Here is a 22,194-nt window from a genome sequence, read left to right on the forward strand (position 1 = left end):
ATTTCTTCATAGGTGGAATCATCTGCAGTAGCTACCTCATGGTCCCTTGGTGGGGTTGTTCTGGACTGGTTCTTCATGTTGCCTGGAGTTTTCTGCTGATTCTTCCTCATGAGTGATTTCTTTTATCTGTTTCCTTGCCCTAATTTTCCTTTTACTTCCTCTTGCTCTTTAAGTTCTCGTGCCTGTGGACTAAGGGTTACAGGACCAGAGGGGTGAGAAGGTTGAAGAGCAAAAAAGGGATGAAAGAAAGGAGGACCAAGTGATAAGAAAAAAAAGAAAAATAGAGAAAGGAGAGGGGGTGGGTAAAAGGAATATTGACAAAAAGAAGAGAGGCACAGAAAGAGGGAGACAGAACAATATAGGTGTACATTAGGGTACTTTGACACAACCTTAAAAAAAAACCCACCTTCTGGGGGTGCCCAGTTGGGTGGTTCCCTTGAGGTCAGCAGCTCTTTGCTAACCTGATCAGACACAGTACCCCACCTCCACCCAGTAGAGAGGAAAGACAAAAATGCTGTAAATCAAACCAAAACAAGCAAACAGAAAAGTTTACGGGATAAAATTGGGTGAAAAACCAAATAATAGCAGTAGAAACACTAGCAAAAATGAAGTTCTTTTTTTTTTTTTTTTGTGATTTTTTGGCCAGGGCTGGGTTTGAACCCGCCACCTCCAGCATATGGGACCAGCGCCCTACTCCTTGAGTCACAGGCGCCGCCCAAAAATGAAATTCTAATTATTGAAAAAGACAGCAATGGGAAATTATAATTAAACTAGAAAAATTGAGAAAGAAAAAGGATCTGTATGGAAAAGGTTGAACTTATAAAACAAAACAACATCAACAACATCAAAATAAACAACAACAAAAAAAACAACCAAACCAAAAAAAAAAAAAGAAGAAGAAGAAGAAAACACAACCAAAAACAAAGCAGTATGTATATGTTATTGAATATTGTCTGGGCAACACGTGGTCTTCTGGGGTATGAGATGTTAATTACAGTTCTGATACGACTGGAGGGTGCTGATTTCTCAAACCCCAGCAGGTAGACACCCTAAATCTCTCTTCAGCTCACTTAAAAGGCACTTTGAACTTGTTCACTTGCTGAGCAGAAGCTTTCCCAGGAAAGTGCTTGTTGCTGGAATCACTGCTGAAGTGGCTATCCACTTACCCAGTGTGCCAAAACTGGTCTCACTCTGCCCCTGAGGGTTAGGGCTGCAAGGCAGCTCAGACCCCACCCTTAGGCTACTTGGTCGCTGGGTTACCAGCTCCCACCCAATTCTAGCTCTGCGACCCTGAGGGCGGAGCTTGCCGGGGCAGATTGCTCACAATGGCTCCCTGTGACCCAACACCAAAAACCATTAGCTCTGTCTGGCTCAGCGGCTCAGACTGGGGCCCTAGACAACGGCCAAAGTTCTCCGCACTCCCACTCAGGCTCTCCCCAAGGCAGTTCAACTGAGTGCCAAGTCCAAAGACACCAAAACAGTTCACAGGTAAGGCCTTTCTGGTTTGCAGTCTCGCTGCTACTGAACTTACAGTTGCGGGCGGGTTTAGACCAATTGAACACACGCGACCACTTGCCAGTTTTCCACTGTTTTAGTCCTCCTCTTGGGGTCCAGAAGTCTCTCGCTGACTCCCTGCATCCGCGCAGGGGTGATGATAGGCAGATCCCACCAGCCAGAGATGCCTGGAGTTCTATCTCCCCAGACTCACGGTGCCCAGATGCAAGAAAGCTGTTACTCGGCTGCCATCTTGCTCCGCCTGAGCCCAGGCAAGTCTTAAACTCCTGGCCTCAAGCTATCCTCCCAGCTGTACCCTCCCAAAGAGCTGGGATTATAGGCATGAGCCACTGCATCCAGCCTCTCCCCCTATCTGAGCAAACATATTCTATCTCCAAACTATTTCTCATGTTTTCCCATCTCTACTACCACCTCTCTGGTCCAAGTCATCATTTTTATTCAACAAGTTTCATTTCACTCAATACCTACCATGTGCTATGAACTGTAAGGTGCTATAACACAGAACTTCAAAGGAGCCTCTTGCCTACATTATGCAAATAATCATATTTTCTCTCATTATGATGGTTAGTTTCATATGTCAAGTTGGGCTGGACTAAGGGATGCTCAGATAGCTGGTAAGACATTATTCCTGGGTGTGTTTGTAAGAGTGTTTCCCGAAGAGATTAGCATTTGAGTCAGTAGACTACTTAAAGATCTGTCCCCACCAATGTGAGTTCGAATTATCTAATCTGCTGAGGGCCCAGATGCAATAAAGAGATGGAGGAAGAATAAATTTATCCCCTCTCTTCTCGAGATGAGACATCTATTTTTTTTTCTGCCCTCAGACATCAGAGTCCTTTGTTCTTGTGCATTCCAACTCTGAGACTCAAACACCATTGGCCTTTCCATTTCTGAGATATTTGGACTCAGATAAATCACAACACCATCTTTCCTGGTTCTCCAACTTGAATAGGGCATATTGTGGGACTTCGTGGGCTCCATAATCCTGTGAACCAGTTCCCATGATAAATTCCCTCTCGTGTATCTCCTATTGGTTCTATTTCTCTAGAGAACCTAAAATACCTGGTCAGTCTATCATCCCCATTAAAGACAGACTCTCTGTGTGTATATGTGTGTGTTTTAAATGTAAATATGATTGTGTTATTACTTGATAACACATATCTAAATTATACTAGGTATGTAAAGGATTTAGAAAGTGACTGGCACATAATAAATAGTCACTAAATGTCGATCAGTTGAGATACACTGAAAGGTTCAACAAATAGTTTTGGAATAACTGGCCAGTCATTTGGAAAAACATAAAGCTAGAGGCTGGGTACAGTGGCTCACACCTGTAATCCTAGCACTCTGGGAGGCTGAGGCAGGTGGATTGTTTGAGCTCACCAGTTCGAGACCAGTCTGAGCAAGAGTGAGACTTTATCTCTATTAAAAATAGAAAAACTAGCCGGGTGTTGTAGCAGGCACCTATAGTCCCAGCTACTTGGGAGGGTGAGGCAAGAAGATTGCTTGAGCCCAAGAGTTTGAGGTTGCTGTAAGCTATGATGATGATGACATGGCACTCTTCCCATGGTAAAAGAGTGAGACTCAGTCTCAAAAAAAAAATAAAGGCGGCGGCTCAGCTCCTGTAGCTCAGTGGCTAAGGTGCCGGCCACATACACCAGGGCTGGCAGGTTTGAACCTGGCCGAGCTGCCAAACAACAATGACAACTGCAACAAAAAAAATAGTCGGGCGTGGTGGAGGGTGCCTGTAGCCCCAGCTACTTGGGAGGCAGAGGAAAGAGAATTGCTTAAGCCCCAGAGTTTGAGATTGCTGTGAGTTGTGACACCATGGCACTCTACCCAGGACAATAGCTTGAGGCTCTGTCACAAAAAAAAAAGAATTTAAGGAATGAAGGACGTATGATCCCTTGCTGGGAAAAAAATACTTAAGTTGAAAATGAACCAACCAAGAGATGAATGAAGATACTGGGTAACAGGACTAAAGTAACAGGCAACATCAGAAAAACTATGGGGGGATGACTTCAAGGTTCTCAGGGGAAGAAAATGAAACCCATGAATTTTATTCTTACTCAAGTTGAGGAGGTCTCACTCTTGCTCAGGCTGGTCTCAAATTCCTGACCTCAAGCGATCGCAGATTGCTAGGATTACAGGCATGAGCCACCATGCCAGGCCTAGTTCTTTTACTTAATTCATATTTTCTTTATTTAAGCATAGCAGCAAGGGATACATTTTGATAAATACTTCCAAGTAATTCTCCAGAAGGAGCCATACGATATGGCTCCCATTAACAGTAGTTGAGAATATCTGTTTCCCCATACCCTCATAAATTGTATTAAAGACATTACCAATTTATTCAATGAAACAGCAGTGACACCCGCTGTGAACTGAAAGTTAATGTCTCCCCCCAAATTCATATGTTGAGATTTAAACTGCCAATGCCATGATATAAGGACATGGGACCTTTGGAAGGTGATCAGGTCATTTATAAAAGAGATTCTGGAGAGCTTTCTCGCCCTCTTTTCACCAAGTGAGCATTCAAGGAAAAACCCATGGTCTGCAGTCTGGTAGAACTAGCTGTCTGCAACTCCTCACCAGGACCCAGCCATACTGGCATGCTGATCTCAGACATCCAGCCTCCAGAGCCCTGAGAAATAAATTCCTGCTGTTTATAATGCACCTGGCCTAGGGTGCTTTGTTATAGCCGACCCAACTAAGATAGCTTTTTTTTTTCTGAGACAGAGGCTTACTATGTCACCCTCGGTAGAGTGCTAGAGTGCCGTGGCCTCATAGCTCACAGCAACCTCAAAACTTGGGCTCAAGCAATTGTTCTCAGCCTCCCGAGTAGCTGGTACTACAAGCACCCGCCACAACACCCGGCTATTTTTTTTGTTGTAGTTGTCATTGTTGTTTGGCAGGCCTGGGCCGGGTTCGAACCCACTAGCCCTGGCGTATGTGGCTGGTGGTGCCCTAGCCGCTGAGCTATAGGCACCAAGCTTAAGATAGCTTTTCATATATCTTTTTAAAAATTATATAAATCTTGGCTCGGTGTCTGCAGCACAGTGGTTACAACACCAGCCACATGCACCGAGGCTAGCAGGTTTGAGCTCAGCTGGGCCAGCTAACCAACAATGACAGGTGCAACAACAAAAATAGCTGGGTTTTGTGGCAGGGCGCCGGTAGTCCCAGCTGCTTGGTAGGCTGAGACAAGAGAATTGCTTAAGCCCAAGAGTTTGAGGTTGCTGTGAGCTGTCATGCAATGGCAGTCTACTGAGGATGACATAGTGAGATGCTGTCTCAAAAAAAAAAATCTTATATCAATCTTACGAAAGGGGTATATCACTGCTATTTTAATTCCATTTCTTTATTTAAAAGTGAACTTGAGCTAGTTTACGAATGTTTATTAGATGTATTTTCTGTGATTTTTCTAATTCATATCCTTTGCCCATTTTTCTTTGGGTTGCATTTTCTTTATTCTTTTATTAGGTTCTCTTCATATATTATAACTCTTAATCTTTTTTTTTTAGAAACGGAGTCTCACTTTATCACCCTAGTAGTGTGTGTCACAGCTCACAGCAACCTCCAACTCCTGGGCTTAGGTGATTCTCTTGCCTCAGACTCCCAAGTAGCTGGGACTACAGGCACCCAGCACAATGCCCAGCTATTTTTTTGTTGCAGTTTGGCCGGGGCCGGGTTTGAACCCGCCACCCTTGGTATGTGGGGCTGGCACCTTCCCCACTGAGCTACAGGTGCCACCCAACTCTTAATCCTTTATATAATATGTATGTTGCAAACATGTGATCTCAGTCTATCATATCTTTCAAATTTGATTATAGCGTGTTTTATTGTACAGTTTTACAATTTAAAGTTTTTTCTTTATGGCTTCTGGGTTTTACATCCTACTGAAAAGGAGTATTTGCAAGATTCAAAAAATATTCTCCTTTATTTCCTTCAAATCGATAATTTCATCATTTTCACTAAGATCTTAATTATCAGATTCACATAAACTGAGATTATGAGATTTAAATGATCAAACTCACAAAGAATTAATTCAAAACCAGAATACCAGCTGATTAAGTTATAGTGCAGCTAGAAGTTGCCATTGACCAGAATACTTGAGAGCTTATCAGTGGCACCCAGCTCAGTTTGTAGTTACCTGGGAAGTAGAATTAGTAAACTAGTACCCTGAAGGTATTCTCAGAACTAGTGATAAAAGAGGAGACTATTTTACCTAGGAGATCAAAGATGAAAAGATTGTTGGCTATCTTAACTAGAGAAGTATAACCTACACAAAGCAGGACTTATCAGCCAGAGGAAATAGCCCTGCAGACTAGTAATTGAAATCCTCAGTTCCACTTTCCAATATCTTTCTCCCGTGGACAGTGCTGGATACATTCAGCTAAAGTTTATCTCTCTGGCTTTCCTCTATTCCAAGTTGCAATGCAGATGGCACAGACACTTTCTTTCCTTATATGTGTTAATACCACTGATTAGTAGTCAAGTAGCTGGTCCCAAGGGCCTAAGAGACATTGGGTTTCTTTCAGCACCTGTTGATTAAGTTAAATTCTCCCAAGGGCAACCTTATTTAAAAGTTCTAAGTACTAAATACAACAGTTTCAGCTGGAAAAGGAAGATAGACTTAAAGAAGAATTACTGAACAATAGAAGACAGTGCATGACAGATGAAAAGTTGATAGCCAGAGAATTAGTGAAGGTTTTTAGGCATGGAAATGATTGAGGTTTTTCAGACACCTGACAATGAAAGGGGAAGTCAGAGAATAGTAGGGACTATGCAGCCAGAGAGAGCAGGTAGGAAGCTATTACAGCCATCTAGACAAGGCCAGCCCCAAACAGGGGTCCTCAAATTACAGCCCATGGGCCACATGAGGCGGTGTGATTGTATTTGTTCCCATTTTGTTTTTTTACTTCAAAATAAGATATGTGCAGTGTGCATAGGAATTTGTTCATAGTTTCTTTTTTTTAAACTATAGTCCGGCCCTCCAATGGCCTGAAGGACAGTGGCCCTCTGTTTAAAAAGTTTGAGGATCTCTGGTTGACACTCAGCCTAAATCCTGGCATGGAAGTAATGAATTGGTAGTTTCTGGTACATCAGATGTCTTTTGTGCCGAAATATTATTTACCGTCTTAATTTATTAATCCTATTAATTTGGCTTAGCATTATCTTTCTTTGTACTAATGTAAACATTTATTGAAGACCCACCATGTGGCAGACACTTAAAAATTTTTGTATAATTCCTATAACAACCCTATAATGATCTATAGATAAGCAAAGCAAGGTTCAAAGAAATTTGTGCGAATTTCCACAGGTAGAAAATGACAAGTCAGACACCAAACATATCACAAATTGAGAGAAATGAAGTTTTGTTTTGCCATTAATTATTATAAAAATTATTTTTTTTAATTTTTTTATTTATTTTTTATTCTTAAATCATAGCTGTGTACATTAGTGCAATAAAGGGGTACAATGTGCTGGTTTCATATGCAATCTGAAATATTCTCATCAAACTGTTCAATGTAGCCTTCATGGCATTTTCTTAGTTATTGTATGTAGACATTTGTATTCTGCCTTTAGTAAGTTTCACCTGTACCCATTCTAAGATGCACCCTAGGTGTGGCCCCACCCATTACCCTCCCTCCACCCTAACCTCCCCCCTCCCTTCCCCTTCCTTGGCCCTTTCCCCATAGTCTTGTGCTATAGTTGGGTTATGGCCTTCATGTGAAAGCTATAATTTAGCTTCACAGTAGGGCTGAGTACATTGGATACTTTTTCTTCCATTCCTGAGATACTTTGCTAAGAAGAATATGTTCCAGCTCCATCCATGTACGTGAAAGAGGTGAAGTCTCCATCTTTCTTTAAGGCTGCATAATATTCCATGGTATACATGTACCACAATTTGCTAGTCCATTCATGGGTCGATGGGCACTTGGGCTTCTTCCATGACTTAGCAATTATGAATTAGGCTGCAATAAACATTCTGGTACAGATGTCTTTGTTATATTGTGACTTTTGGTCTTCTGGGTATAAACCTAGTAAAGGAATTATAGGATTGAATGGCAGGTCTATTTTTAGGTCTCTAAGTATTCTCCAAACATCCTTCCAGAAGGAACGTATTAGTGGGCATTCCCACCAGCAGTGTAGAAGTGTGCCCTTTTCTCCACATCCATGCCAACATCTCTGGTTTGGGATTTTGTTATGTGGGCTACTCTTACTGGGGTTATGTGATATCTCAAAGTTTTGATTTGCATTTCTCTGATAATTAAGGATGATGAGCTTTGTTTCATGTGTTTGTAGATTGTGTGTCTGTCTTCTTTAGAGAAGTTTCTCTTCAAGTCCCTTGCCCACCCTGAGATGGCATCACGTGTTCTTTTCTTGCTAATACATTTGAGTTCTCTGTAGATTCTGGTTATTAGACCTTTATCGGAGGTATAACCTGAAAATATTTTCTCCCATTCTGAGGGCTGTCTGCTCGCTTTACTTACTGTGTTCTAGGCTGTGCAGAAGCTTTTTAGTTTGATCAGGTCCCAGTAGTGTATTTTTGATACTGCTTCAATTGCCTGGGGAGTCCTCCTCATAAAATATTCACCCAGGCCGATTCCTTCAAGAGTTTTCCCTGCACTTTCTTCAAGTATTTTTATAGTTTCATGTCTTAAGTTTAAATCTTTTATCCAGTGAGAGTCTTAGTTAATGATGAAAGATGTGGGTCCAGTTTCAATCTTCTACAGGTTGCCAGCCAGTTTACCCAGCACCATTTGTTAATAGGGAATCTTTTCCCCACTGAATGTTTTTAATTGGCTTGTCAAAGATCAAGTAACGGTAAGTAGCTGGATTCATCTCTTTGTTCTCTATTCTGTTCCAGACATCTACTTCTCTGTTTTTGTGCCAATACCATGCTGTTTTGATCACTATCGATTTATAGTACAGTCTGAGGTCTGGTAGCATGATTCCTCCTGCTGTGTTTTTATTGCTGAGTAATGTTTTGGCTATTCAAGGTTTTTTCTGATTCCATATAAAACGAAGTATTATTTTTTCAAGATCTTTAAAATATGACAATGGAGCTTTAATAGGAATTGCATTAAAATTATATATTGCTTTGGGTAGTATAGACATTTTAACGATGTTGATTCTTCCCAGCCATGAACATGGTATGTTTTTCCATCTGTTAACATCTTCAGCTATTTCTTTTCTTAAAGTTTCGTAGTTCTCTTTGTAGAGATCTTTCACGTCCTTTGTTAGGTATACTCCCAAATATTTCATCTTCTTTGGCACTACTGTGAAAGGAATAGAGTCCTTGACTGTTTTTTTTGCTTGGTTATTGTTGGTATATATAAAGGCTACAGATTAATGGGTGTTGATTTTGTAGCCTGAGACATTGCTATATTCCTTGATCACTTCTAAAAGTTTTGTAGTAGAATCCCTAGAGTTTTCCAGATATACGATCATATCATCATCTGCGAAGAGTGAAAGTTTGATCTCTTCAGACCCTATGTGGATACGCTTGATCGTCTTTTCTTCCCTAATTGCAATGGCTAAAACATTCCATTGCAATGTTAAAGAGCAATGGAGACAATGAGCACCCTTGCCTTGTTCCTGATCTAAGTGGAAATGATTTCAATTTAACTCCATTCAATACGATATTGGCTGTGGGTTTGCTGTAGATGGCCTCTATTAGTTTAAGAAATGTCCCTTCTATACCAATTTTATCAAGTGTTCTGATCATGAAGGATGCTGGATATGATCAAAAGCTTTTACTGCATCAATTGAAAGAATCATATGGTCCTTATGTTTTGCTTTGTTTATGTGCTGAATTAATTTATAGATTTACGTTTATTGAACCAGCCTTGAGAACCTGGGATAAATCCCACTTGGTCGTGGTGTATAATTTTTTTGGTGTGTTGTTGGATTCTGTTTGTTAGGATCTTATTGAGTATTTTAACATCTATATTCATTAGTGATATTGGTCTATAATTTTCTTTTCTTGTTGGGTCTTTCCCTGGTTTGGGGATCAAGGTGATTTTGCTTTGTAGAATGTGTTGGGTAATATTCCTTCTTATTCCATATTTTGGAAGAGGTGAGTAATATAGATACTACTTCTTCTTTAAAGTTTTGGTAGAATTCTGACGTAAAGCCATCTGGTCCTGGGCTTTTCTTTTTAGGGAGCCTTTGTATAGTTGATGCTATTTCAGAACTTGATATAGGCCTGTTCCACATTTCCACTTCATTCTGGCTAAGTCTTGGTAGGTGGCGTACTTCCAGGTATTGGTCAATTTCTTTCAAATTTTCATATTTCTGAGAGTAGAGTTTCTTGTAGTATTCTTTAAGGATTTTTTTAATTTCTGAGGGGTCTGTTGTTATTTCATCGTTACCATTTCTGATTGATGAAATTACAGATTTTACTCTTTTTTTCCTGGTTAGGTTGGCCTAAGGTTTATCTATGCTATTGATCTTTTCAAAAAACCAACTTTATTTGGTTTATTGATCTGTTGTATAATTCTTTTGTTTTCAATTTCATTTAATTGTGCTCTGATTTTAGTTATTTCTTTTCTTCTGCTGCGTTTGAGGTTGGAGTGTTCTTCCTTCTTCAGTTGCTTGAGATGTTCCATCAAGTTATTAACTTCCTCTCTTTCTGTTTTCTTGAGTAAGGCTTGCAGTGCTATAAATTTCCCTCTTAGGACTGCCTTTGCAGTATCCCGGAAGTTCTGGTAATTCGTTTCTTGATTGCTGTTTTGTTCCAAAAATTTGGTGATTTCCTTCTTAATCTCATCTATAACCCATCAATCCTTCAGCGTAAGGTTGTTTAGCTTCCATGTTTTTCTATGGGTATGCAGGTTCCTGTTGTTATTCAGTTCAACTTTTATTCCATGATGGTCTGAGAAGATGCAAGGAATAATTTCTATTTTTTTAAATTTGCTGAGGTTAGATTTGTGGCCTAGGATGTGGTCGATTTTGGAGTATGTTCTGTGGGCTGATGAGAAGAATGTGTATTAAGTTTTGTTGGGATGAAATGTTCTGTAGATGTCTGTTAAGTCCAGATGTTGAATGGTTGAGTATAAATCTAAGATTTCTTTGCTTAGCTTCTTTTTGGAGGATCTATCCAGCACTGCTAAAGGGCTGTTAAAATCTCCAACTAGTATGGAACTGGAGGAAATCAAGTTGCTCATGTCTGTTAGAGTTTCTCTTATAAATTGAGATGCGTTCTGGTTGGGTGCATAAATATTAATAATTGAAATCTCATCATACTATTACCTTTAACAAATATGAAGTGTCCATTCTTATCCTTCCTTATTTCGGTTGGTTTAAAGCCTATTGCATCTGCAAATAGGATTGCAATGCCTGCTTTTTTCTGCTTTCCGTTTGTCTGGAGTATAGATGACCATCCCTTCACCTTGAGTCTATATTTTCCTTTTAATGTAAGATGCGATTTTTGTATGCAGCAGATATCTGGCTTGAGTTTTTGTATCCAGTCAGCCAACCTATGCCTCTTTAGAGGACATTTAAACCATTCACATTAATTGAGAATATTGATAAGCCTTTCGAGAGTCCAGTGGACATTTTTATTCCTTTTGCAACTATAGAAGTTAGAATTTGATCAAAAGTTTCTGGGTCGGTTTACTTTTTTTTTTTTTTTTGGTGGGTTTACTTTTGTGGTGGAGGATTACACTGGTCTTTATGGAGGATAGGTCTGAGAATATCCTGGAGAGCTGGTTTAGTTATGGCAAATTTCTTCAACATGTGAATGTCTTTGAAGTACTTAATTTCTCCATCATAAATGAAGCTCAGTTTAGCTGGGTACAGGAAAGTTATTTTGTTTTAGTACATTAAAAGTCAATGACCATCCTCTTCTAGCTTGAAAGGTTTCAGCAGAGAGATCTGCAGTTATTCTAATATTCTTGCCCTTGTAGGTGATGGTTTTCTTTCGTCTGGCTGCTTTCAGAATTTTCTCCTTCATATTAACTTTAGTAAAATGGATTATGATGTGTCTGGGGGATGTCTTATTTGGGTTGAGTCATGCTAGAGTTCTGAAACTGTCTGCTATCTGAATTTCAGAATCTCTTGGCATGTCTGGAAAGTTCTCCTTCATAATCTCATGGAGCAGAGACTCTGTGCCTTGTGAAGCCACTTCATCGCTTTTGGGGATCCCTATAAGACGAATATTGATTTTCTTCGAATTGTCCCAGAGCTCTCTGAGAGAGTGATCTGTTTTTGCCCTCCATTTCTCTTCCTGTTTTAGAGTTTGGGAGCATTCAAAAGCTTTGTCTTCTATGTCAGAAACCTTTCTTCTGCTTGCTCCATTCTGTTACTGAGGGATTCTACTGTGTTTCTGAGATCTTTGAGGGATGCAACTTCTTGTCTCAATGTGTCAAAATCTTTGGTCATTTGGTCTTTGAATTTGTTGAATTCTTGATATATCTTTTGGGTTACTGCTTGGAATTCTAATTCGATCTTATTTGCTATCCAGATTCTGAATTCGATTTCTGACATCTCAGCTATTTGTTTGTGCATGGGATCTTGTGCTCTGTCTGCCCCCTTGATCCTTGGGGGAGTTGATCTACTCTGAGTATTCATATTGCCAGAGTTTTTCTGTTGATTTTGCCTCATGATTGTTTTTCACCATTGCCTCTGGCTGTCCTCAGCATTGGGGAGGTGTCTCTCCAAGATTAGACCCCAGCAGGATCACTCTATTGTTGCTGGATCTTTGTCGGAAGTGACCCTATGTAGTTCCTCTGGGGCTGCCCCACCCAGGGAGTTCTAGTTGTGGAAACAGCTCCGGAGTGTGACACACCTGGATCCAGCAACAGGGCAGGAGGTGGTGCGCATGGTTCTGCAAGAGCCTGGCACCCAGTGAGTTTGGCACAGACAGCCCAAGGCTCCAGCAGTCTCTGGCCAGGAGAAGGGCTCTGCGCAAAGGCAGGGTGGGCTCCGGAGGGCACATGGCTGCCAGAGTCCCTGGTCAGACCAGTGGGCCAGTGTGGAAGCAGGGAGAGTACAGGAGTGAGGACACAGGGTTGCACGGCTCCCGCAGTTCATGGTGGGGGCATGCGGAGGCCTGGCGGGTGCGGGTTGCAGGTTGCGGGTCAGGGGTCGTGATGTAACTCTTATGGAGGTCCGGGCGGCACCCAACCCAGGAGTTTGAGGTTGCTATGAGCTGTGATGCCACAGCACTCTACCCAGGGCAACAGCCCGAGGCTCCTGTTTGCCAAAACTGGTCTCACTCTGCCCCTGAGGGTTAAGGCTGTAAGGCAGCTCAGTCCCCGCCTATAGGCTGCTCAGTCACTAAGTTACTAGATCCCGCCTGATCCTTGCTCTGCATCCCTGAGGGCGGAGCTTGCCGGGGCTGCTTTCTCAAATGGCTCCCTGTGGCCCACAGCCGAGCACTATTAGCTCCGTCCAGCTCAGTGGCTCAGTCTGGGGCCCTAGACAATGCCCAAAGTTCTCCACACTCCTGCTCAAGTTCTCCCCAAGGCAGTTCAACAGAGTGCCAAGTCTAAAAACACTGAAACAGTTCACAGGTAAGGCCTTTCCGATTTGTAGTCTTACTGCTGCTTGTACTTACGGCTGCCGGCGGGATTAGGTCGATCGAACACACGGAACCACTTGCCAGTTTTCCACTGTTTTTGTCCTCCTCTTGGGGTCCAGAGGTCCCTTGCTGACTTTCTGTATCCTCAAAGTGATGGTTATAGGCAGATCCCACCAGCCAGAGATGCCTGGAGTCTTATCTCCGCAGACTCACTGTGCCCAGTTATAGGGAAGCTGTTACTCGGCTGCCATCTTGCTCCACCCCTCGGATCCAGCCTTTTATTGGAGGAGAGTCTCTTCCCTTTAAGTAAGGAGAGAACAAGGGAGGAGAGGCACAGGTGCATGATAGGGTGGTAAGTTGAAGTATTTTCCATTTGATGGCTTTTAATCTTTCAAAAAGATGTGTTTGATAAATATTGAATCAATGAATGAATAAATGCAAGTAACATGAATCTGAAATCTGCACCATTCTTTATTTTCTATTATCTAGAAAAGCTTGGGGGTGATAGTGAAGGTGAGCAAATTCAGAGTACTTTTAGGAAAAGGAAGAAAGGCATTTTAAAATCAAACCATAAGGATGCTAAAATCTTCTTCTGAATGGAAATCAGCAGGGAATCACCACTCTGTTGGGTGAAGTTAAAGCAAAAGAGCAGGCTATCTGTTCTAGACTCTGTTCTATACTTTTTTTTTTAGTTTTTAAAAACAATCCTTTTCAATCTCTAGAAGTTTGAAACCACAAATTTACACTTTGAAAGGAGAGCATGGAACCGTCACCTATGGAATGCCTACTATTTGTCAGGAACTGGGGTGAGTACCTTTCATTTAATCTTCATATCAACTTTATGAAGTTAGGATATTAACAGTGTCTCCATTTTAAGGTTGTAGAAACAGAGGTTCAGAGAAGATAAATATGACAAAGTCATTCAACCAATTGGTGGTCAGAAATAGGACTCAAACTTAGATCTGCCTTCAGATGTTCTTAACTGTGCTGTCATATTTCCATTTCAAATTTTAATAACTTTCGTCATTTCAAATACCCTTCACGATACAATCTTTGAGTAAATCATTTCCTGACATACTGTGGCCATTATTTTCATGATACTTTTTTATTTTTAGAGACAGAGTTTTTGTTGCCCTTGGTAGAATGCTTGGCGTCAGAGCTCTTGGGCTTAGGTGATTCTCTTACCTCAGCCTCCTGAGGAGCTGGGACTACAGGCACCCGCCATAGTGCCCAGCTATTTTTTTGTTGCAGTTTGGCCGGGGCTGGGTTGGAACCCATCATCTTCAGTATATGGGGCCGGTGCCCTACTCACTGAGCCACAGGCGCTGCCCTTGTGATACTTTTCATTCATTCATTCTTTTTTTTTTTGAGACAGAGCCTGAAGCTGCCACCCTGGGTAGGGTGCTGTGACATCACAGCTCACAGCAACTTCCAACTTCTAGGCTTAAGTGATTCTCTTGCCTCAGCTTCCCAAGTAGCTGGGACTACAGGTGCTCGCCACAACACCCAGCTCTTTTTCCGTTGTAGTTGTCATTGTTGTTTGGCAGGCCCAGGCTGGATTCGAACCCACCAGCTCTGGTGTATGTAGCTGGCACCTTAGCTGCTTGAGCTATGGGCGCAGAGCCACTTTTCATTCTTTAATATTCAAATTTTCTATTGATGGGATTACACCTACGGTGCATCTTATAAGGGTACATGTGAAACTTACTAAATGTAGAATATAAATGTCTTAACACAATAACTAAGGAAATTCCAGGAAGGCAATGGTATATAAAACCAGATCATGGTGCCCCATGATCTCATTAATGTACACAGCTATGATTTAATAAAAAATATATATATATTCAAATTTTCTTTCTTTTAAATCATAGCTTCTCCCCAAACACTTGAGGATGTCTTAAACCATGATGGTCTCTCTGGCCTTTTAAATGCAATGGCAGTTTTTCTGTCTCTCGCATTTGATACATTTTATCTGAATGTTTAATTTTATTTAACTTTTCTTTTGATTATGAATGAACTCAAATCCACAAGCTTTTTAGAGCATAGGAAGTGCATTTTATGCCTTTTTTGAGGGAATGCAGTGGGCATTTTTTACAGCTTCTTTCTGATGCTTTGTGTTTTTGTTGTTGTTGTTTCAGTGTTGTTGTTGAGACAGAGTCTCACTTTGTCACCCTCGATAGACTGCCATGGCAATATAGCTCATAGCAACCTCAAACTCTTGGGCTCAAGTGATTCTCTTGCCTCATCCTCCTGAGTAGCTGGGACTACAGGCACCTGCCACAATGCCCAGCAATTTTTAGAGACAAGGTCTCGCTCTGGCTCAGGCTGGTCTTGAACCCTTGAGTTCAGACAATCCACCTGCCTCGGCCTCCCAGAGTGCAAGGATTATAGGTGTGAGCCACCCAGCCTGTCCCCAGTGCTTTGTTCATAGTATGCAGTCAGTAAATATTTGTTGCTAGACTGCTGGATAGTCAATCTCAGCATTGATACTGGTAGAATGTCTCCAGGAACTGCCTGCAATTACTCCAGAAAGTTTCTCTCTCTCTCTCTCTTTTTTTTTTTTTTTTGAGACAGAGTCTCACTTTGTTGCCCTTGGTGGGCAGTGGCATCATAGCTCACAGCAACCTGAAACTCCTTGGCTCAGGCAATTCTCTTGCCTCAGCCTCCCAAGTAGCTGGGACTACAGGCGCCTGCCACAACACTGGCTATTTTTAGAGATATGATCTCGCTCTTGCTCAGGCTGGTCTCGAACCTGTGAGCTCAGGCAATCCACCCTCCTCAGCCTCCCAAGTGCTGGGATTACAGGCATGAGCCACTGCACCTGGCTCCAGAAAGTTTCTTGTTGGCGTCAGTCTGAAAAGTGGAAGATGCATTATTTCTGCTGTGAATTTATTTTTCTATCTGGATTATACAACTGGAAATCTCAAGAAAATTGTTGTTTTGTGCATTGAATGGAAGAGGGGGGATATTTCTTTTGAAATGGAGTATGGAAAAGCAGACTTTTTATTTTGTAAAGGTTTTTTTGAAGCCTACAAGTTCCTATTTTTTAAAAGTTCAAATTGGTCGAACTTGAAGTTCCCCTCCTCCTTTCTCTTCTTTCAGAGGCTTTTTCTAAACCTACTTCCCTTAAAATGACTTTTATTGATTTTCACTCAATGAGAGTTATTCCTCAGAATAAGGATGGAGGGGTCAGAGAGAGAAATTTACCCTGTGTTACCTGTGGAATAGGTGTACCTCCATATCCAGTCTGGCTTTGTTTGTTCTGTTTCCTGTTTCCAGAAACCTGCACACTGGGGATCATTAGGTCCTCAGTGTCTTGGTCGTAGCTTGAGTACAGTATACTAATAGATCAATTTATGTGTTCATTCATTCAGCAAACATTTATTGAGCAGGCATATCCTAGGCATTGGAGGTACTAAGATGAATAAGACATAGCCCCTGGCCTCTGTGACCTCCAGATGTACATGAAGACACCAGCCTGGTGGGGGTTGGGGTCAGGGAAGGCCTTCTGAATGAGGTAACTTGAATATCATCCATTTTCAGGGAATCCTAAGAGAATAAAAAAGATCAGTCTTGTAAAATAGATATAAATATCTAATCAAATTAGAAAAGCAATTTGAACAAAAGACAATCTTGTACCCATATGTCCTATGCATATATATATATATATATATATTTTTTTTTTTTTTCCTAATTTCTTTGTCTCCAGTCTTATCCTGCTCTGGCCTACATTCAAAATAGTCTCCAAAGTTAGTTATTTTTCTAAACCTTGATCTGATTGTGTCACTTCTCTCTTGAGATTTTTGAAATGAATGCTCTTTCATTCCCTTTCCGTATCTCATCAGTAGTCGCCCGTTGTGATGTTCCAGGTGAGTGTTGAGTACTACAACGGTGAGCAAGCATCCCTTCCTTCAAGAAACTTGGCGTTTTGAACAGGTAGTGATTCCTAAATCTTGTCTTCTTATCTAAATCAGTTCGGTCCAGCAGACAGCATGATCTATGGTGCTAAATTCCCTGCAAGACAACTAAGACAGAATTCTGCTTTTAGGAAGATCAAAGTCTAGTGGAAGAGCCTGGAGACTTAATTGATAGTTGCAAGCAAGAGGCAAGTGGATAGACAATTGCATAAACTGCTGTAACAATAGGATTTGAAGGGAAGAGAGCTGGTGTGTGGGGGGACTTCCTGGAAGAGGCTGTGCCTAAGGAGAGTCTTGAACTGTGAATGGGAGTTAGCTAGACATTAGGAATGTCCAGTTCCTCAATATGACAACAAAACTCTCCACAATCCATGATCTGCTTTTTCCACCTACCTTATGTTTTCTATAAGTTTCTTTTTCAAATTCGAAACAAGTGCCTCTGTTAGTGTTTAGTGTATTTAGTGTTACATGTGGTTATGAGAAAGTACCAGATGAATGTGATGCGCCCTTCCCCACCATCAGTTCTACCAAATGGTAAGTAATTTAACACGTGGCTTGATGTATATTAAAGCATAATGTATTTATGGAGTTAAAGTTAAAATTTCCATTCATTTTTCAAGCTAAAACGGGATACTTTTGGTGGGGAGGGATAGTCTCACTCTGTTACCCTGGGTAGAGTGCTGTGGCATCATTACTCACAGCAACCTCAAACTCCTGGGTTCCAGTGATCCTCTTGCCTCAGCCTCCCAAGTAGCTGGCACTACAGGCACCCTCCTCAATGTCTTGCAAGTTTTTCTATTTTTAACAGAGACAGGGTCTCACTTTTGCTCAAGCTGGTCTTGAACTCCTGAACTCCAGAGATCCACCTGCCTCGGCCTCCCAGAGTGCCAGGATTACAGATGTCAGCCACACACAGGTGTATAAAGCTAGTGGGGAGCCATTTCATGCGTGCCCTTAGATACCACCATCTACCACCATCCCTTTCTTATGGGCAAATGTGAGATGTACCATGGTGTTGCACTGAGAAATTTCATACATTTCATGTGTCTGTGCCTTTGCATATGCTATTCGCTCATCCTGGAGTGCTATTCCTATTTTTCTCCTTCAGTAAAACCCAACTCAAGTGTCATCCCATAAAGTAGTTTTTGTAAGTAGGTTTTCTGGAAGCTTTTTTTGTTGTTGTTGGGCAGTCTGGCTCTGTTGCCTGGGGGTGGGGGGCAGTGGTGTCATTATAGCTCACTACAATGTCACACTACTGTGGTCAAGCAGTCCTGCTGCCTCAAGCTCCTGAGTAGTTGGGACTACAGTCACGTGATACTAAGCAGGCTAATATTTTCTATTTTTTGTAGCATGGTGAGGCAAGGGAATCTCACTCATGCCCAGGCTGGTTTAGAACTTCTGACTTCAAATGATCCTCTCACCTCAGCCTCCCAGAGTGCTAAGACTACACAGTCATCATTTTTAACGAAGCTAAATGTCTTCTTATATAATTTGTTTGACATCTACTTATGTCTCTGCCTCCTTTCCTAATAGCTCCAGGCAGAGTTAGCTCCTACATCTATTGTGTTCCTGCCACCCTTTACTCAATTTCTACCATAGCACTGCTCACATTGTACCCTATGTATTGGTTTTCTTGTTCATCTCTGCTGCTGGACTGTAAGCTCCTCTAGGTTAGGGACTACTTTTTAACTTAATTTTGTATTTTTAGTGACTGGCACTTAGTAGACATTCAATAAATCTTTGTTGAAGGTTGATTTTATGAACCATTGCTTACTCTGTATCACCTCTGCTCCTATATAAAGTAATATCTCCTTTACTTCTCATCTTCAGGGAATGATGCATTCCACAAAAGTGTATTTTCCAGACAACTGAAATTTACTTCCTAAAGTATCAAAATGTGCTATTTAAATCATCATTTAAATATTTAAATAGCATCATTTTTCTAAATTCATTTTTGCTTATTTTTATAAGTCAAATATACTAAGCATAATGGCTTCCTTAATGCCTTATCCCCTAAAGCATCAGGGTATGCTGGGTTGGAATTGGCAAGATCCTCTGGGACCACGTTGGGATAGGGCTTTTTGCCTACACACCAAATAACTCCAATCTCTTCTGGTTTGGGGGATCTTACAATTTTTTTTTTTTTTTTTGACAGGGGCTGGGCTTGAACCCTCCACCTCCGGCATATGGGGCCGGCGCCCTACTCCTTTGAGCCACAGGTGCTGCCCAGGGGTTCTTACAATTTTGTCACCAATTCTCACTGTCAGTGTGCTTGCTCCAAGAACACCACTCTTTGCTTCTTTTATATACTTTTTAATGAATATTAAAATTACGAAACTAATATGTGTTCACTGAGAACAAACAGAAGTACATAAAATAAAAAGTCGAAGTCCTCCCTTGATTCTTGTCTAACCCCTTTGAACCCTGCCACTCCAAAATATTCTCTTACATCCACATTCCCACCCATTAGGCATAACCACTGTTAGCAGTTCAATGTATATTCCTACAGGCCTTTTTGTTTCTTCAATGCATGTATGTACATGTACATACTCCAATATCAAACCGTACCATGCATATTGTTACATGACTTGCTTTTCTTCTCTCTTGACAATACATACCAGAAAGCCTTCCGTGTCAGTACATCCAAGTCTATATCATTGTCTTTAATAGCTGCCCCCTTTTAATTTAACAATCTTAATCAGCTGTAAATGGGAAAGCCAAATAATCAAGCTTATTAGAATTGTACCTAAGAAAGAATAAATCTGCTCTGAGTGAAGGCTTGCTTAATTCTCCTAGGAGTGAAATGTGTTAACTTTAGTGCATGGACTTTGTAATGTTTATTTTGGCTATTCTGGGACCTTTTTTACTTATTTCCTGCTTCATTTTGTTTTGAATAGCTAAGGTTGCTAGACACATGACCTGTGAATTAGTGAGGGAGTACACTATATGTTGGATTCAATGTTGGATTATGTAATTTTGCTATGGTTCTGTGGGTCCTTTGCATTTAATGTTTTGAGTTAGATTGTCCTTATAGACAGTGATTATTTCTTATAATTTCCAAGTATTTGTATCATAGTTTGGACCATTGCATAGGGTAGCAGCTAAAAATGTTTGGCTTAAGCTAGGCACTGTGGCTCACGCCTGTAATCCTAGCACTCTGGGAGGCTGAGGCAGGTGGGCTGCCTGAGCTCAGGAGTTCAAGACCAGCTTGAGCAAGAATGAGATTCTGTCTCTACTAAAAATAGAAAAATTTACCAGGCATTGTGATGGGTACCTGTAGTCCCAGCCACTTGGAAGCTGAGGTAAGAGGATCACTCAGACCCAGGAGTTTGAGGTTGCTATGAGCTATGACACCACCATACTCTATTCTCAAAAAAAAAAAAAAAAGTAAATAAAATAAAATTTGGCTTGATAATTGACATAGAGCTTCTTTTTTTTTTTTTTTATTGTTGGAGATTCATTGAGGGTACAGTAAGCCAGGTTACACTGATGACATAGAGCTTCTTATCTCTATCATCTACCTGTGAGAATGCACACTGGATTACGAGAAGTCTAAGTTGATCTGAGAAACCCTTTTATTACTGACAAACATTAAAGTATGGACATCTTGTGCTATAAGTGATACAATCTTATTTAGGATCTCTATAGGATCTTCTTCCTGCTTTCATCTACCATAGTGAAGTGGCTAAATTCTGTCACTAGCTAATAGATCTCACTGCAATGTCTCTTCTCCTCTCCATTCTTACTGCCCCAGTACTTTGGTTCAGGCCCTACTACAGCTCAACTGCATTACCTATAATGCATGTTTCAATTGGTGCCTTTGGATCTTGTCTAAACTCTATCCTGCCCACCTAGCAACTAGTGCTTGTCTATAAGCAGAAATCCTACCCTGTCATACCCCTAAAAAATACTCTCTAGGGTTTTCTCATCATCTATAGGATAAAGTTGAAGTACCTTTGCTTAGCATGCAAAGCCTTTTGGGATTTGGCCTACTTCTGCCTATCTCCTGCTACTCAATGCCTCCTACTTCAATTTCTAGGGAAATCAAATGGTTTATGATTCCTTTGGCACACCCCAAAAGAGAGTTCTCAGTAAATGCTTGTTAAATGAGTGAATGAAACATTTTACACAGCTAGAATGACCATTCGACCTGCTGTTCCCAGAATGGTCCTTGTTCACACCTGTGACCCCAGCATGTTATTAAACGTGCCCTCCCTTTATATTTGATTTGTCGCTATTAGACCAATAAATTCTATAGTCACCCTAAGTATAGTAGTCATCAAATTGATTTCTGACTCTTCCTTTGTCTCCTCTACTACCTGGTAGAACTCTTTGAGGACAGGAATTTTGTTGAATTTTACATTTTATTCATTCAACTAAGAGACTGACACCATTAGGTGCTGAGGGTATAATGTTGAATGAAACATTGTTCTTGCCCTCATGATGTTTACAATCTAGCAAGAAACAACAATGTAGTAGAAGGAATAGAAAGTAACAAAATAAATACTGGTATGAAAGTGAATGACTAAACATGGATACTTAGAGGCTCCTAAACAAGTAATCCCAGTCCCATGAATTACAAAGACAGAGCAGTTTTTTTGTTTGTTTGTTTGTTTTTTGTAGAGACAGAGTTTCACTTTCCGTGGCGTCACACAGCTCACGAAACCTCCAACTCCTGGGCTTAGGCGATTCTCCTGCCTCAGCCTCCAGAGTATCTGGGACTACAGGCGCCCGCCACAACGCCCGGCTATTTTTTGGTTGCAGTTTGGCCGGGGCTGGGTTTGAACCCGCCACCCTCGGCATATGGGGCCGGCGCCCTCTCACTGAGCCACAGGCGCCGCCCAGACAGAGCAGTCTTAAACATAGAACTTTAGGTGATCATGTTAACCATTTATTTAAAGTTGATTAAAAAATTTTAAATACAAAGAACACACATATACCTCAACATACATAATAGATGTAATATTTAGATGCTACTTTAATATTAAACATAAGAAGAAAAGAACCATGAAATAGCAAAATGAAACTTTGAATCCTATTCCTTTTTTAGACAGATAATTTATAATCCTATGTGATTCTTTGCAGGGTGGATTATCAGTATGTACTCCCTTTCCCTTTTTTTTTTTTTCAGGTGAGAAGTCTGGAATTTTAGAAAGGGAGCCACAAAACAAAGGAATGATTTCTTAAACCAGGATTAAACTTTGGTTGGGCTTTGCTTTGTAAGCTAGA

This window comes from Nycticebus coucang, chromosome 22 (genome assembly GCF_027406575.1).
Source record: "Nycticebus coucang isolate mNycCou1 chromosome 22, mNycCou1.pri, whole genome shotgun sequence".
In the NCBI taxonomy this organism is placed as follows: Eukaryota; Metazoa; Chordata; class Mammalia; order Primates; family Lorisidae; genus Nycticebus; species Nycticebus coucang.